This window comes from Microtus pennsylvanicus, chromosome X, assembly GCF_037038515.1.
Source record: "Microtus pennsylvanicus isolate mMicPen1 chromosome X, mMicPen1.hap1, whole genome shotgun sequence".
NCBI classification, from domain to species: domain Eukaryota; kingdom Metazoa; phylum Chordata; class Mammalia; order Rodentia; family Cricetidae; genus Microtus; species Microtus pennsylvanicus.
Window position 1 is genome coordinate 119,184,495 of NC_134601.1, and position 16,275 is coordinate 119,200,769.

Genomic DNA, 16,275 nt, shown 5'->3' on the forward strand with positions numbered 1-16,275 from the left:
TTTAACCTTGGCCCTGGGACTTTGAACTCAAGACCTTATACTTGTTTAGCAGTGCCTTAACTACTAAATCATTTCCCTAGCATGGAAAGGGCTTTTTATCTGTGAAACACACATGACAATGGAGATTATATTTTCTGTTAGGGTTACAACAGAGAATTGGTTCTGGGCTCTAGATAATATCAAGGAATATAGACTTCTTCCCATCTGAAGCTGCTTGTATGAATTCTATCTACTCTGGGATAGGAAGGAATTCTTAGCTTTTGGATGTGTGGATGCAGACTGAATTATCTCAGCCCTGACCTTACAGTCAGTTCACCAAGGGAGCCTTCTTAAAACCATTCTGATGCCAGCGACCCCACTGACTAATTGAATCAGAACCTACTGGACTGGGCCCCAGGCAATAGAATTTTGTAAAATCTAGCCACATGGTTTTACTATGCCGCTAGAGGAAAGAATCAGTGCCTTGAATAATAAAGCCCTTCCTGCCTCCTAAGTGAAAAAGCTATCTGTGTGGGTGTTGGTAGGAGTTGGCCTTTAGCAAGCCACTGTGTTGGTCATTTTCATCTTACTTTTCCCTCACAGTTTTCCCCACATATTTGGAGTTTTGTTTACATGTTTGTGTGGTTGGTGGGCAACAAATATACATTGGATAGAGAAATTCTAATGTGTCTTCTTTTATCTTGATGCAGAAAGGATCTGTTTTAGCAACACTGTCAGCCTCTTGTCTATGTAAGTAGAGAGTTTCTGATGATTTTAAGTAGTGCCTGGGGATTTTTTTTTTCATGAATAATGTTAGACACAATAAATGGCTGGGCATCAGTTACTTGCTTGCTGTAATTAATGGCCTTGCAACAGTGCTGCCAAGTAAGCAGTACTGGTGACATTTTCCAGATTAGGCCGTGGCCTGTCTATGGTTGTGCAGGTTGGGTAGGAAGGACTAGTCTGAAGCATGTAAAATGCCACTTTCTTCAGTACTAACAGCTGTGGTTTTTATTATGAGCTTCTGATTATACTGGATAGTAGAAAAACAATCTTAATTCCCTTGGCACTGGCATTTCCCCCTTCCTCCTAGGCTACACTCCTCTTTTTAGAGGAAGAAGGTGTCACATGATAATGAATGAACAGATGGACTAGGAGCTTCTGTGTCACTGCTGTTCCTTCCCAGGCTGCAGAGAGGTAGCGGTCCTCTTCATCTTTTGTTATTGGTCCACAAAGGCTACTCCATTTCGATTTCTGGGGCTTTGCACAAATAAGCCAGATTCTTTTCCTTATAGATTCTCTGTTTAGGTCTCAAGGAATATTTTACTTTAAAAAGTGCTTACTGAAGTATAACTTGCATAAATGAAAATACACATATCAACAATGCAGCTCACTAAACTTTGGCCAGTGTTTGCAATTGCATAATTCATGCCCATGTGAAGATGTAGGACATTTCTTTCACTGTAGAAAATGGTTTCATGTTCCGTTCCAATCACCAGACCATCCTCACATACTCTTTTACTTATTATTACTATATCATGGTTGGGTTTTGCCACCGCGACATGCAGGACCAGGGGTGTTGAGCTCTGCTACTCACTAGCCAGTTGCTTTTGGGCAAGTCTCATTACTTTGTTGAGCCTCCCTTTCAGGGATGTTCAAGTGAGAGGATTACATTGACCTATCCCTTCCTGCTAACTCCAAAATCATTAGGAATCAATGCTTGTGGCTTCCAGCAAAGGGACAAAAACAGTGTTTGTAAACATAAAGATCTTGGCAACAATTCTGGACATGCTAGCTGCCTGAAACACATGGAGGATTACAATTGTGTTTATTTTTGCTTTTATGGGGAGTCCAAGCTCACTTTGAATCTCAGAAGCAGGAAACAAGAAGGAATAGAAGTGACTTAATGTTTATTTGCTTGGAAGTCTTGACTGTGGATTAAAAGAAAGGAAGTAATGCATCTCTTGTGTGTAAGCATAGTAATATGAGTTTTGAAATAAATTCACCTTTGGTGATATTCTCAACACCAACACTAATGAATAACAAAATGATAGTTTGTACTGGCACTGGCATGGAATGGTCTAACTCCTCCAAAGAACATGAGTACATTCAAATTTAATTCTAAAGTTATATAAATGATAATACCATGTCTTGCCAAGCTCCAGTGTTAACAATAAGCCAATATGTAACTAGAATGTGTATATTGTATTTTAGAATATTTCAAAAGTGCCTCTATTATCCTATTATAATAAGTATTAAAGGTAAGGTTGGTATATGACAGTCCTCAATGAAGATAAGTATTTTACTCAAGGTCAGAAAACTAGCTAGGGGAGTAGTTAGCTGTGTCCTACAGCAGTTTAATTAGATGTTATTTCAGGATTCATTTTTCTACAGCTTACTGCTTCCAAATGCAGTCTATAATTTTGAGTTGCTTTGTTTATTCTGTCACGAAGATATTATTCTGACAGAAATGTTTGTTCTGCTGCTAACTTTTTGAAAACTGTCAAACTTTAAAGTTTTTCCTAGAAAGAATTATGACGAGGACACAGAGAGGGCTTTGCTTCGTGGAGTTCCCCAAGAAAAAGTGACTGAATCCGCTTATGCTGAGATCCTACCTTTGACACTCAGAAGCCTGACATGAATAGCAAGCGAAAAGCTTTCAGAGTGAGAGATTCGCAGAGATTCTGTAGGGTGACTATATTAGTCTACCCGAGTGGCTGTCAAATTATCTTCAGCTGGCTAAATTAGAAATAATAGAAATCTCTTTCTCATGGTTCTAGAGGCCAGGAAGTCCATGGTCAAGTTGCCAGTAGATTTGGTGTTATAAGGGGTCTGGTATCGGCTTCTGCTGTGTCTTGACATGGCAGAGGCCAAACCAGTTCCTGAGCTGCATTGACACCAGTGAAGAGTAAAAAGGAAGACTTCCTCCTGGAGTAGTTTGGAGCAAAAGTGAGCCCAAAGTTGAGTTCTCTACTTCTCTCTCTTGCTCTCTCTTCTGCCGGTAGCTTGTGATTGCATGCTACAGAGCACTGTCCTGTGTGTGCCCGTCCCCATCCAAGACCTTAGCCCGGGAAATAGTATGCGGAAAGAATGCTCCATAGCTTTTTACAGAAATCTCTAATGAAGTTTTGCAAGTGACCTCAGTTGACCCAGAATAGCATTCAAACACACAAAAGAGATGCTATCAACCTCTAGCCACGTGTTTCTTCCAACTTCTGTGGAAGACAGTTGTTTTATTTAAGGTTACTTTCTAGTTCTTGGCTGCTTTCAACATATGATTACCACAACACACACACACACACACACACACACACACACACACACAGAGAGAGAGAGAGAGAGAGAGAGAGAGAGAGAGAGAGAGAGAGAGACAGACAGACAGGCAGACAGACAGACACACACACACACATGATTCTGGGTCAAGAGCATGAAAGAATACATAATTTAAGATTAAAATTAATATTCAGATTGGGCTATAACAACTGATTACACCAGTAGTTTGAAGGGTAGTATTGTTGGTTACATTGTTTCATTTAAGGCAGGCTAAACAGGCTAACCACACAGTAGGACAGCAGACTGACCGCATAGGTATTTTTTGTTTGTTTGTTTTTCAAGGCTGAATTTCTCTGTGTAGCTTTGGAGCCTGTCCTGGCACTCGCTCTGCAGACTAGGCTGGCTTCGAACTCACAGAGATCCACCTGCGTCTGTCTCCCGAGGGCTGGAATTAAAGGCGGGGGCCACCACCATCTGGTTTGACTACATAGTTTTAAACGGTCTCAAGGTACATTATTAACTTGGCTGCAAGGTCTGGCAAAAGTTCAGTTTCTAAAGGCAAGAGGCATTTTCAGGAAAAGTTATCCCTACAGTGGAACTCATTTCTAAGGACACTGATCTCATTTCCTGAATGTCTCACCTCTTGACACAGCACAGTAGGGATTGGGTTTCTACCTGTGGATTTTTGCTGGGGACAGGGAGGAGACACAGACATTGAGACCATAGCAGATGATGGAAGAAAGTGTGCTAATTTCATTATTTTCACTCAGGGTATTAATTTGTCATGAGTTCTGTAAGTCTTCCTTTTATTAGTTATATTATTATCATTAGTGTGTGTGTGTGTGTGTGTGTGTGTGTGTGTGTGTGTACATACCGGCAGATGTCACAGAATGAGGGTGGAGGAGCTTGTTGTCTCCTTCCTCTTTTAGTGGGAACTTAGGAATGAACTCAGGTAGCCAAGCTTGCTTCTTTGGGTAAAGCCCTAGACTTTTTATTTTGAAAAGGAGTCTAGTGTGTTAAATGATTACTTAAGTCTTTGCTGGCCCCATAAAATCGCCTGCAGCTTAATTCTGTTCCCTTGCCCTTCTGCAAATGTCTGCAATGTTTCTTTTTTAATGGAGACACCTAATAGTAGGGCATAAATTAAAGCAGCGAGGGAGAAGCTGTCTTAGGGGAGAAATTGCTATAAACATATCACCCATTAGTTACAAGTGAAACAGCCAAACATCTCGGGAAGGCTTGAGCTGGGCTCTTAAGTTTGGCACTTAGGAGCCCCGTGGCTTTAAGATTTCTTAGTTTCTTCATAGGTAAATTGAGAAAACCCATTTCATGTTCTCTTAAATACACCTGTAGAGCATCTTGGTGGTTACCGGGAGCAGCAAGAGTTCAAGTGTGAAGAACAAACTGTGAACAAAGCTCAGGAAGCAGGAAGCAGGATGCGGAGGTACGGGACCAGTTTCAGGGGCATTCATAAGAGGCCATATGGCTCCCTACTTTTTTCAAACATCTCTGCACCGCTGTGTGTCCGCAGGAATGTCTGCTTCATGCTTCATTATGCCTGGCCCAGAAAGTAGAAATTGGAAGCCCTTAATTGTATGAGTCATAAAACCAGAGCCACTCTGCATATTATGGAAGGAGGAATTTTTATAAGAGTTGGGTATTATCGATGGAAGAGGAGCTGGGAAATCAACGGGAGGTGTGAGCTGAGGGGTCAGGAGCAGGTCACCCACCAGACCTGGCTGCTATGGCTGATGAATCAGAGCTTCCTAGGAACTCTGGAGCAGGTCTGGTGACTGGAGTCAGAGCATGGGTGGGGGATGGGGAAGTGGGGCTGGTGACGTTGCCCTGGGAAGTTGTGGCTCTCTGTGGCTCATCTGGTGGTGAGCTTGGAGTTACTGTTGGTGGACAGAACTAGAGTGCAGGATGTGGAGGTGAGGACAATGAGGAGCAGGCACAAGCCGAGGCCACCTCTGCCTCTGTGTTTCACCGTCTCTAGCCACTGTGCTTTTGGAGCACAGTAAGCCACTCCCCTCCTGCTCCCGGCCTTTGTGCAATCTCATTTGTGCTGACTTGAACTCAGAACTGTAGTGGAAAGGGGCGTCTGGTAAAGTTAGTTCCTGGCACGAAAAGTGGGTGATGCGACAACCCACTACAATGTCCGACAACATTTCCAAAGCACATGCAGACTGAATAAGGAGGTCTTTCATCATCCTAGGTGTGAGGAACCAAGACCCTCACTTCATAATAGCAGCACTGGAGACTCAGAGGCACTTAATTTTCCAACCTTGCAAAGCTGAAGTCAGTTTGGAACGGCAGGCACACTGCTTCAGTGAACATAATAGTCTTTGCAGTCTTAACCAAGTGCCTCCCTCCCGTCCCCCTCCAGGTCTTTACCAGTTAGGTTCGTCTTCTTTCTCTACAAAACAAAACAAAGCAAAGCAAAAACACGCCCACAGGTTCATCTCTACGTTTTACATCCATTTTATTTTAAATTTAATTTTATGTTATGTATATGGATGTTTTGCCTGTATGTATGTCTCACATACCTGGTGCCCAAAGAAGCCGGAAGAGGGCTTTGGATTTCCTGGAATTGGAGTTGCAGGTGGTTGTGAGCCACTTTGTGGGTGCTGGGAATTGAACCCTGGTCCTCTGGAAGAGCAATCAGTGCTCTTAACTGCTCCATCACATCTCCAGCACCTACATCCTTTTCATTTTAAAGCTTGCCAGGCAAATAACCTTGTTCTGTGTGCAGGTTGACAAGCTTAGCTGCTCATAATTTTCTCCTGTAAGCTTCTAGTGGAGGTCGGTGTTTTGCAAGCTGATAGCTGAGCTAGCCAACTCAAGCAGGGCTCCGGTGCTTTCTGTTTATCTAGATTTCAACCTAAGCAGGCTCAAGGTACTTTTGATTTTCTTTCTCACACAAGAGACAAGTCATTCCTTTCTAAAAGACACAGAAACCTGAGCATGTCTTAAAACCTGTTCTCTCTGAGTAAGTAAAATCTTTGTAAGACCCTTTCAGAGAAATGCAGTCACTAAAAATTCAAAACAGCAAAAGACTGCTTTAGATTGACGGCCCCTTTTGCAACTAGTTTATCCCACCATGTAATTTTGATGGTGACTGGCATCGTATGGGGATGAACAGTAAGTTGACCTGTGTCTTGGGGGGTACCGACAGCAAGGCTGAATCTGCTCTGTTGAGACACCCAGAGTCAGGTTTTTAGCCTAAGACTCAGGTCTCAAGAGGGTATTGTTTCCATCTTCTACAAGAAGTCACAGTGTGTTTCTTACTGGAAGAAAAAATCCTTCTCCTCGTGACTTGTTAAAGATGATCTTGCATTCAGACAGAACCTCATGAAGGGATTTCCTGCAGGTAGATTTCTCCAAGTGAAAAAAAAATAGTAAGCCTATGTTCATCTGCTTCTTCATTCAGTGTGGGTGGCAAGTGGCATCTTGGTCTTTCACACATCTGATGACTGCAGAGCTTGTATCCATGGACCTTTCCATACGCATCTTCAAATTTCAGTGTTGGTAGGACTCCAGAGGCAAATGGTGGCTCACGCCTTCAATTCCAGCACTCAGGAGGCAGACACAGGTGGACCTCTGTGAGTTCAAGGCCAGCCTGGGTCCACAAAGAAAGTTCCAGGTTAGGTAGGGCTGCATAATGAGACTCGGAGGTAACAGAAGTTTCATAGTATCCTGACAGACAGATGGGGAAAGAGGTCATAAACAAACAACAAGATTGCATTATTTTTTCTGCTGTGTAGTACTCAATTGTGTAAATGTGCCACATTTTCCTTATCCATTCTTCGGGGAGGGGGAGAAGGGGAGGGAATGGGGGGAGGGGACGATATGTCCAAGGAGGGGGAGGGAAATGGGAATTTTTTTTTGCGACAACTAAAAATAAATAAAATAAAAAACAAATGAAAAAAAAACTCTGATGTGTGTTAGTTCTTTGATGTTGCAACATTATTGCTATTTTTAGAATTCACTTTCAGTGACAGAAAACAAAACCTATGAAAATTTATTTACCTTCCTTACACCGAAAAGGTGAAAGTGAGGAACCTGGGGAACCACATATATTTTTCATTTCTTTTCTTTCTTGGAATTGTATCATCTGAAGGTGGTTGGCTTCACAGAAGTGTAATCATTAAATATTAAATTTCTACATGCTGTGTAGGACAGACTTGTGGAGGTTTGAATGAGTTTTGTTGACTATATAGATAATATGCCAGCTTTTTTACTTTTTGAAATTTTTAAAAATAAATTTATTTATTTATTTTACACCCCGGCCACAGTTTCTCCTCCCTCCTCTTCTCCCAGTCCCTCCCCCTAACCCCCCTCTGTTCCCACCCTTGACAATATGCCATCTTATGTAAGCTGTTTGTAATCACTGTTTGATTAGAAATCCATGAAAAACGATTTTTACAATCTGTCTTTACAACATGTCTTAGCATTCAATCACATAGTAGCTACATATTCTGCTCCTTGTCATCTCCATCTTACATATGAAATATGAGTGAAGGCCTCCTGGCTTTCAAGTTTAGGGATGACTTTGTTATCTGATCTTCTTTTTTATTAAAAAAGGGTCTCAAAGTGTAGCTCAGGCTGCCTTGAACTTGTAGCTAACTTCTTGCCTTAGCCTTTCGCATGCTGGCGATACAGGAATGACCTGCTACACTCTGTTGAACTTTTTTTACTCTGCAGCACTGCCTTCCAAAAAAGAGACAAAATCTAAATGACAGCAATGGTTATGATGATGATGATGATGATGATGCAGAGGAAAGGATCCATAAGATAGGGTCAAATTTTATCCCAAGGTGGGCTGCAATTCAGTAGGCTTGCAACTAATTCTTGTGACCTTTATTGATGCAGGGAGACATTTGAAAGATCATATAGTCAAATTCTCCCATGCTTGTGCCCTCCAATAACTGTTTATTGATGAATAGACTTAGTGTGTGAGAACCAGGGCCCAGGCTTTTAATGATATGCCTAGGCTCATAATTAAATTAAATTGCTTGGGATCGATGAGACGGCTCAGTGGGTAAGAATGCCTGCTGCCAAGACTGATGACCCGAGTTCGATCCTTGGCCCCCATGTGGTCGAAAGAGAAAAACAACCCCTGCAGATCGTCTTTTAACCTCCACATGCATGCTGTGGCACACACAGGCCCACGCATAAAATAAATAACTTAAAATGTAACAAAAGAACATCGATATCTGTTCTAAACTTTTCAGCTGGTTTGTAAACATCTGAGAAATGTTTTAGAAAATCAGTCTCTTGCTTGCAAAGCTGGAACCTAGTCTCTCCCTGAAATTCTTTCAGAGAAGAAGATTTCCTTTTCATAGAAATTAGTTCTTCAAAACTGGTGGTGCAGACATGCCTAGGGTACTGGGGATCAGAGAATAAAGAAGAGACATAAAGCCATGGTCCTCTGCCACTTCAACTGATTGCAGTGTTCCTTGGCAATCATGATTCCCATTCAATCTGAGAAACCTTGCATTCAAGAAGCATCCACAGTTAGTTGTTACTCAGGAGGCAAATCACTATTCCTACTCCCATACCACTGTTCTTTCTATGCAAGATCATTCCTTTTCTAGTTAGACCCAAACTAATAATGATCACAGTGGAACTGCTACTGTCCTACCTGGAGCCTTTGGCTGGAGCAACATCACTCACCTGCTCTTAGTGTTGGCTAACGGCTCTCTCCTAGAGAAAGGCCATCCATAACAGGACACTCAGAGTCTGGAGGATTAATGCCTCTCTCCTTCCCCATAGTGGCCAATACTGTACCATGTAAATATGTCTCTTGCTTCTGAGTAGGTAGCTCTGGGGTGATATTCTCATTCTAGTGCTTCCCTGGGTCAGACTGAGGCTAGGCCGCATCTGGAAATGGATATCTCGTTCTCCTTGGGTTTTGTTCCTGCCCCAAGAAAGATGCTCTCCACAAATCACCGGTATCTAGAGACCTGCAGGTTAGCCAGGTATGAATGAAGTTTGCCAGAATATGTATGACTTGCTTGATTTATTTCTAGTTTATGTGCCTGTGTGTGTATCTGTCTCTGTGTATATGCCATGTGTGTGCAGGTACCCCAAAGATGTCAGAAGAGAACACCATGTCCCTTGAAGCTGCAGTTACAGGCAGCTGTAAACCACCTGATGTAGGTGCTGGGAACTACACTTGGCTCCTCTGGGAGAGCCGCTTATGTTCTCCTCTATTGAACCCCTTGCTTGCCTTTTTAAACAACATACTCAAAACAGCCTTGACTTTGCTTGAAGTAATAATGAGACATCGTCAAAGAAAACCAAGGAGCATGCAGGAGCTTCTTTTGTGCTGTATTGTAGCAGTTATTTCTTAGGTCTTTGAAGTTTAGCAACCCCCCACCGCCCCCCAAAGCTGGTCCCGGACACACCTTTTGAAAAAGAACCAGTAAAGTAACATCTTTCGGATTGAGATTCCACACATAGTTGCTGTTGGCTTAGAGAAGACTAAATGGAGAACTTTCAAGAGACCTGCCTACTGTCTTTGTGTCACTCAGGGCACTGTTAACCAGCTGTCTCTTCAAATTACATTGTCATGATTTCAATTTTTAAACCACAATGCTAATAGAAATTCAGTCTGCAAACCTGCCTGCCTGAATACCAGTTTGTGGTTCAGATTCTTAAGGGACACTTTTTTTCTTTTGCTTCCTCTAATTGGAGGTAGAATTGAGACGTGCAGGAATTTCCCTCCTGTGTCTCAGCTGCATTGCTCTCTTTTATTTTTAACACTTGCATGGAAGGCAAAGGTATTTTCTACCCCTAGTTTCCTACAGTGGCCCCCTATGGCTCCCAACATTTGAAATATTTTTGCATTCCCACATCACACATAAAATAAACAATGAATTCATCTCGGGACTAGAGAGATTGCTCAGTGAATAAGAACACTTGCTGCATAAGCAGGAGGAACTGAGGAAAATTAAAACATTTCCCACCCTTAAGCAAAGTATAAAAGACAAACTTAAAACTTATTAAGATAATTGTCACAAATTATGGGTAAAGGCGTGGCATTCAATGTATATGAAGAACTTCTACCTATCATTGAAGAAAAAGATGACCTAGTTGAAAAATTGATACAGAATAAAAATAGGTTTTTAAAAAATGAAACACATGATTGACAAACATACAGCATGCATACAATACACAAGAAATGTAAGTCTTACTAAGAATGCCAATCAAGTTTCGAATTTCTTGGTTTTGAACTTTGTGTATCACAAGTTGTGTGCTAAAACTACATAGCTACATAGCTATGTGGCACCATCTGGTAAGAGTGTGAACAGCTCTGCAGAGGACCCAAGTTCAGTTCCCAGGACACATGTCTGGCAGCTCACACCGGCCAATGAGTCCAAATGCAGGGGATCTAATGGCCTCCACAGGCACTGCATTCATGTGCACCCCATATATGGGGCTTATCATAGAGTGGGAAAGGTTATGCAGTGATAACAGACTCCAAATCCCAGTGCTCCCCTCTAGCAAGGGATTATTCCTTATGCCCATTGTGGGTCTAGACCCAGGTACCACTGTCTTGTTGCACTATCCTCGTCACTGACAGGCTGATGATGATGAGATTTCAGGGAGAAAGCACCAGAAAAGTCTCAAACCTGAAATTAAATACCTCAGCTCAAAAGTGGTCCATGTGATTTATGCCCATGACCCATGATTACAACTAGTCTTAACTTGAGTAACTGCAAGAGAAGCATCCAGTGTCCCTAACAGGGGAAAAAGAATGAAATTTATGTAAGCACTGGAAATTTTTGCAACAGAACTCTGTCCAGGAGAGACACAGTGGCAAGAGGACAAAGAGTGACAGCCCGGCGCTGGGAGCATATGTAGTTTCCACTGTGTAGAATGGCTTCGAGGCAGAGAGAGCCCCGGTACATTTGCCTGTGTACTCGGAAGAGGTGTCAAATTCTGATGGCCAAACAATAAGCCTTCATGGATTACGTAGATACTTGGGCAGACATTGAATTGGAGAAGATGCCTTGACCTCTAGAGGCAAGATTCAGGGAGGACTGAGGATGGCCGTGACTAATGTGAACACATTTGCGTCACGGGCAAGTGAAACTCAAACATCTGTCACATTAAGGGCTTTTCAAGTTAGCTGGGAGATGCTGTTTGCTTTGTGTTTCTCTCCTCTTGGCCAGGAACAAATGTTAGATCACAGCTACTTCTAAGTGAGCTAGGTTTGTGTATGCATGTCTGTATGAGGGGAGGTGGGTCCCTGAACGATTTAAAAGGCTAAATTGAAATTGTGCTAGGAATTTGGTATGAAGTCAGGACTCCTTTCATTTAGCTCATTTTCTTCTTTTTTCAGGAACTCTCTGATATTTTTTCATAATGGTACTCCTTCATTAAGGCATTCTCTGTGTTAGAGATGGGTTGTAAAGTGTATTCAGGCACCAAGCTCCAGCCATCAATATCTCCGGAGAAATGTTTCTTTGGCTTCTCTTTGGTGTACCGTTATGGAAATCTAACTCTTCAGCTCTCTCCCTCTCTCTATCTCTTAGGCAGCTGACTCCTGGGTAAAGAATAAGAGATGCTTACATGTGTGGTAACTCAGTACACAAATAATAAAACGAATTCCTCAGTGGTGATGACCTCATGTGCCTCTTCTGCAGCTTAACTCCCTGGAATTATCCAATATTGGCCGCTGCCCTTTTCCCTGTCCCTTTCTACAGTCTCAGAGATTTCTTTTTATTTCGGCCATAGCTTATTCTGTATGGAGAGGAGGTCTACAGGGGAGGATTTGCTCTCTCATCTCGCTTCCAGAAGAACACAATTAGAGAGCTGCCACAGCTTATCACATCAGAAAAACAGAATGTTGACAGAGAAAATAATAAGTATTTAGAAGTTAAAAGAATTGCTGCTGAGGATCAGAGATGCTGTCCAATGAATGAGTGGGGTGCTTGTCTCTTACACACAAAACTCTGGACTCAATCCCCAGTACTACATCAACTGGTCAAGGTGGCATATGATGGAGATCCTAGCACTTGGGAGGTACACACAGGATGATTAGAAGTTCAGGGTCATCCTTAGCCAAGGATGTCTGAGGTCAGTCTGGGTTACACGTGGCTCTGTCTTAAACAAACAAGCAAACAGGGAAGCAAGCAAACAAACACAAAAATAATTATCAGGTAAGTCAGTTTTCATCCAGAGAAATTGAATCAATATGAAATTATAGATTACACAAAAATCTACATGAGGTATGTGTATATACATATAAACTATATCTGTACCTTTATAGACCATACACGCATACACACACATGCACATACATACACATGCTTGCATTTATGGGATTTCTTATAGATCAGCCATTTCAGAAAAGAAAGAAGCTATAAACAGCATTTTGGTAAATTGGGAAAGACCTTGAGTTAAAAGCCGTGATCTGTTCGAAAAGTAGGAAGTATCGGGTGCCCCTGGCAAAGGCGTCCATTAGCAAACTGAGCTTTGTGTGACACGTGAGACGGCAGGCTGAGTCAACGCCATTGTGTTTCTGAGTTTATTGAACAACACAGTGGATTTTTAATTAGCCAACAGTGTTGTTAGCAATGCATATACATGTTGTATTGGCTTTGCTTGGATTGAACATTAAATTTGATTTAGAACTTGGTCTTTTGAATTATTCCTTTTCTGGTAGCCTGAAAATTGATTTTCGTAATGGAAGCCTGTGTTGAAAATGTGGATGGGGATACGTAGATCAATACAGACACTGAGTTACCTGTTAGTCACAAAGGGACTTTCTCTTGTCTTTGGTTGGGAGCTCTCTCTCTCTCTCTCTTTCTCTCTCTTTCTCTCTCTCTCTCTCTTTCTCTCTCTCTCTCTCTTTCTCTCTCTCTCTCTTTCTCTCTCTCTGTCTGTATTTGAGGAGGAATGTATCAAAAGTGAAAACTGTTAAACTATATAAAGTGTATAACAGCTTATAAAAATGCACACTCTCTTACAGATCAAATCTAGAACTTCATAGAAAGGCAATCTTTTTCCACTTTAAAAATATTGGCTGCATTTCAGCAGGGCGAAATCAATGCACAGTTGTAAAATAGTTCATCCCCAGGTTCTCTGACCTTTTTTTTAAAAAAAAGTCAGGTACAATCACTCAAATCAATAAAGTAACATCAACCAAGGGCTAGGCACCTTTTAGGAAGTTTGGTTCTCTCTTGCTTGGAAGAAACTTGTTTTGTTTTGCTTCTTTACTTGTTTGAATGCTCTTTTGTCTTTGAATTGGTAACATATGCATGTGACAGAAAGTTCAAGATGTGCAAACAATAGAGCACGAAGAGACTCCTTACTACAGTATACTGCCCAACAAACACAGTTCCCCTCCCCAGTGATAACCCTACAACACAGGAGCTAATCCCATGCTAGAACACATAGAATTGTGTCTGTCTTTTCAGGGCTGTGTCTTCATTAGGTTTATTATTACTGTGACTAAACACTATGATCAAAAGCAACTTGGGAAGGAAATAGTTAATTTTGTTGGGAGCAGTGAACCCCCAGATCCTGAATTTATTGTAAACAACTTGTTTTCCCCTGATCTGAGTGCCTACAGCTGCTCTGAGCACCAGACCCTCAGGAGTTTCTGATCGCAGGGGAATGGTTTCTGGTGCTTTTCGTTGGGGCGTGGCTATCCCTGTATAAGCTGCCCCTGAACACAATAAAGGGGGGCATTTTTGAGGCATTCTGGCATCAAGGATGACCTGTGTCTCTGTCTGTGTGTTTGTGTGTTTCAATCTCCAGCCGCTTGCCCTGTGCTAGAGCGCAGACGGGCGTGGTGCACTGGTTTGCTCCTCATGGCTTCCTCTGCCTGCCTTCTTATAGAATCCAGACCACCAACCCAGGGACAGCACCACCCACCATGGGCTGGGCCCTCTCCCATCAATCACGAAGAAAATGCTCTACAGGCTTGCATACAGCACAATCTGATGGAGGTATTTTCTTAATTGAGGTTCCTTTCTCTCCAATGATTTTAGCCTGTGTTAAGTTGGCATAAAACTTGCCAGCACAGGTTACATATGGGATTATATATTACAAATGTATATTTTTAAATCTTAGGTGTATGCATGTTTTCCCAGCATGCACCACATGCCTGCAGTCCCCACGGAGGCCAAAAGAGGACAACAGGTTCCCTGGAATTGGAGTTAAACTTGTGAGGGCTGTGCACCAAGCCCTGGTCCTGTGCAAGAGCACAAGTGCCCATCTCTGCAGCCCCATGAAGGTATGACTTTTACCAGGTTTTCTTTTTGTTTTTTCATTTCAGGAAGAAGTCAATACTTACTTTAAAAGGAAACATTAATAGAAAAGACAACACATTAAGATCGTTTGTGGATTCATTCCTTAGCTATTGGGAACTGGGAAACAATAAATGCGCATGTGCAATAGGATTTAGCTAGAGAGTCATAAGCAGATGAATGGATAAAGAGAGTATATGTGCTATATACAGAGGATAAAATTTTAGTCAGCTGTAAAGAAAAATGGATTCAAAACGTTTGTAGGAAAATAGATGTAACTGGAAATGATTATGTTCAGCAAGGTAACTCTGGCTCAGAAAGACAAATGCCACATGTTTGATCTCAGTTGATCCTAGGTTTTAATTTTTTTATGTATTTCTTTATGTGTGAACGTGGGGATAGGTCACAAAACTAGAAAGAGAACAAATGAATTTAAAAGGCATGAAAGCAGAAGAGGGGATGGTTAAGGGGGAGGGGATCAGCAAGGGCGGGGCAAGGAAAGAAGTCAGGGAGTCAGAGCAAAGGACAAAGTATGGATGGAAATACCACAAAGGAGCTCATTACGTGCTATGCTAGTGTGGAAAAAAAGCCTAATAAAAGATCTCACATGGAGAAATTTTAAGAACATTTGACCTTCTTAAGAATCCTTTCAAACTCCTCTCAGAAACACAATTTCTAGAGAAAATATAGAGACTTGAACAATATAGATATCTGAACAAATATAGATATTTGAACCTCACACACATACATGCATGCATGCACACATATGCTTTGAGTATAAGTGTATGCTGTGTATTGTTTGGTAACTATTTGTATAAAAAATTTTGTCATGAGTCTGAAATCCAAATTCACCTGGCTGCCCTATCTAGAAACCATTTTTCTATTTACTGGAGATAGAATCAATCCTAACTTCAAACGTTACGATGATGAGTGAGTGTCTGCTGAAGCAGAAAACAAATATTGCTCGTCTAATATCACAGCTACAAAAATGACCTCCAACTTCTGGCCTCAATATTTCTCTTAATTGCTTTCATAATCCTAAAGAAGAGCCGTGCCTTCCTCAAGTGTTTTGTTTGATGCTTTGAGCTAAGACTGTCACGTAGAGTCCTTGGCAATAAACAAATGCCATGTGTTTAAGATCTCTCTTGAGAGGGCTGGAGGGCTGGCTCAGTGGTTAAGAGCACTTGTTGCCCTTGCAGGGGATCTGAGTTCAATTCCTAATACCCACATGACAACTCACAGATCATTTGTAACTCCAGTGCCAGGGGATCCAACACACTTTTTGGACCTCTATAGGCACTGTATACCCGTGGCATATAGACATACATGTAGGCAAACACCCACACACGTGAAATCAATTTAAAAAATTTAAAAATGTCTAAAATTTTATAATCCTGCATTTGAACCCCTAGATGAATTAAATGCCAACGGAAAATTTATATGTAATCCTGATATGACTCCCCCCCCCAAGCAGTGCTATTTAAAAAAATTAATGCAGATTATATTTAAGCCAAGCTAAATGTCTTATTGGAAAGTTAAATATCAACCATGTAAAATTCATATTTTGTTTTCTTATGAAGCCTTTTGGGGAGCTAAAAAATCAATGCAACGTGATTTAGAAACAGCTTGTTTTTTCTTTCCAGATTCAAACACGGGTACAGTTTTCTCTAATGTCACTGACTTTCCACTGCCTCCCTACTCATGGGGTTCTTCTGAGCTAGCCCTCACACTAGACTGTTGTTCTCATCCAATCTAGAAC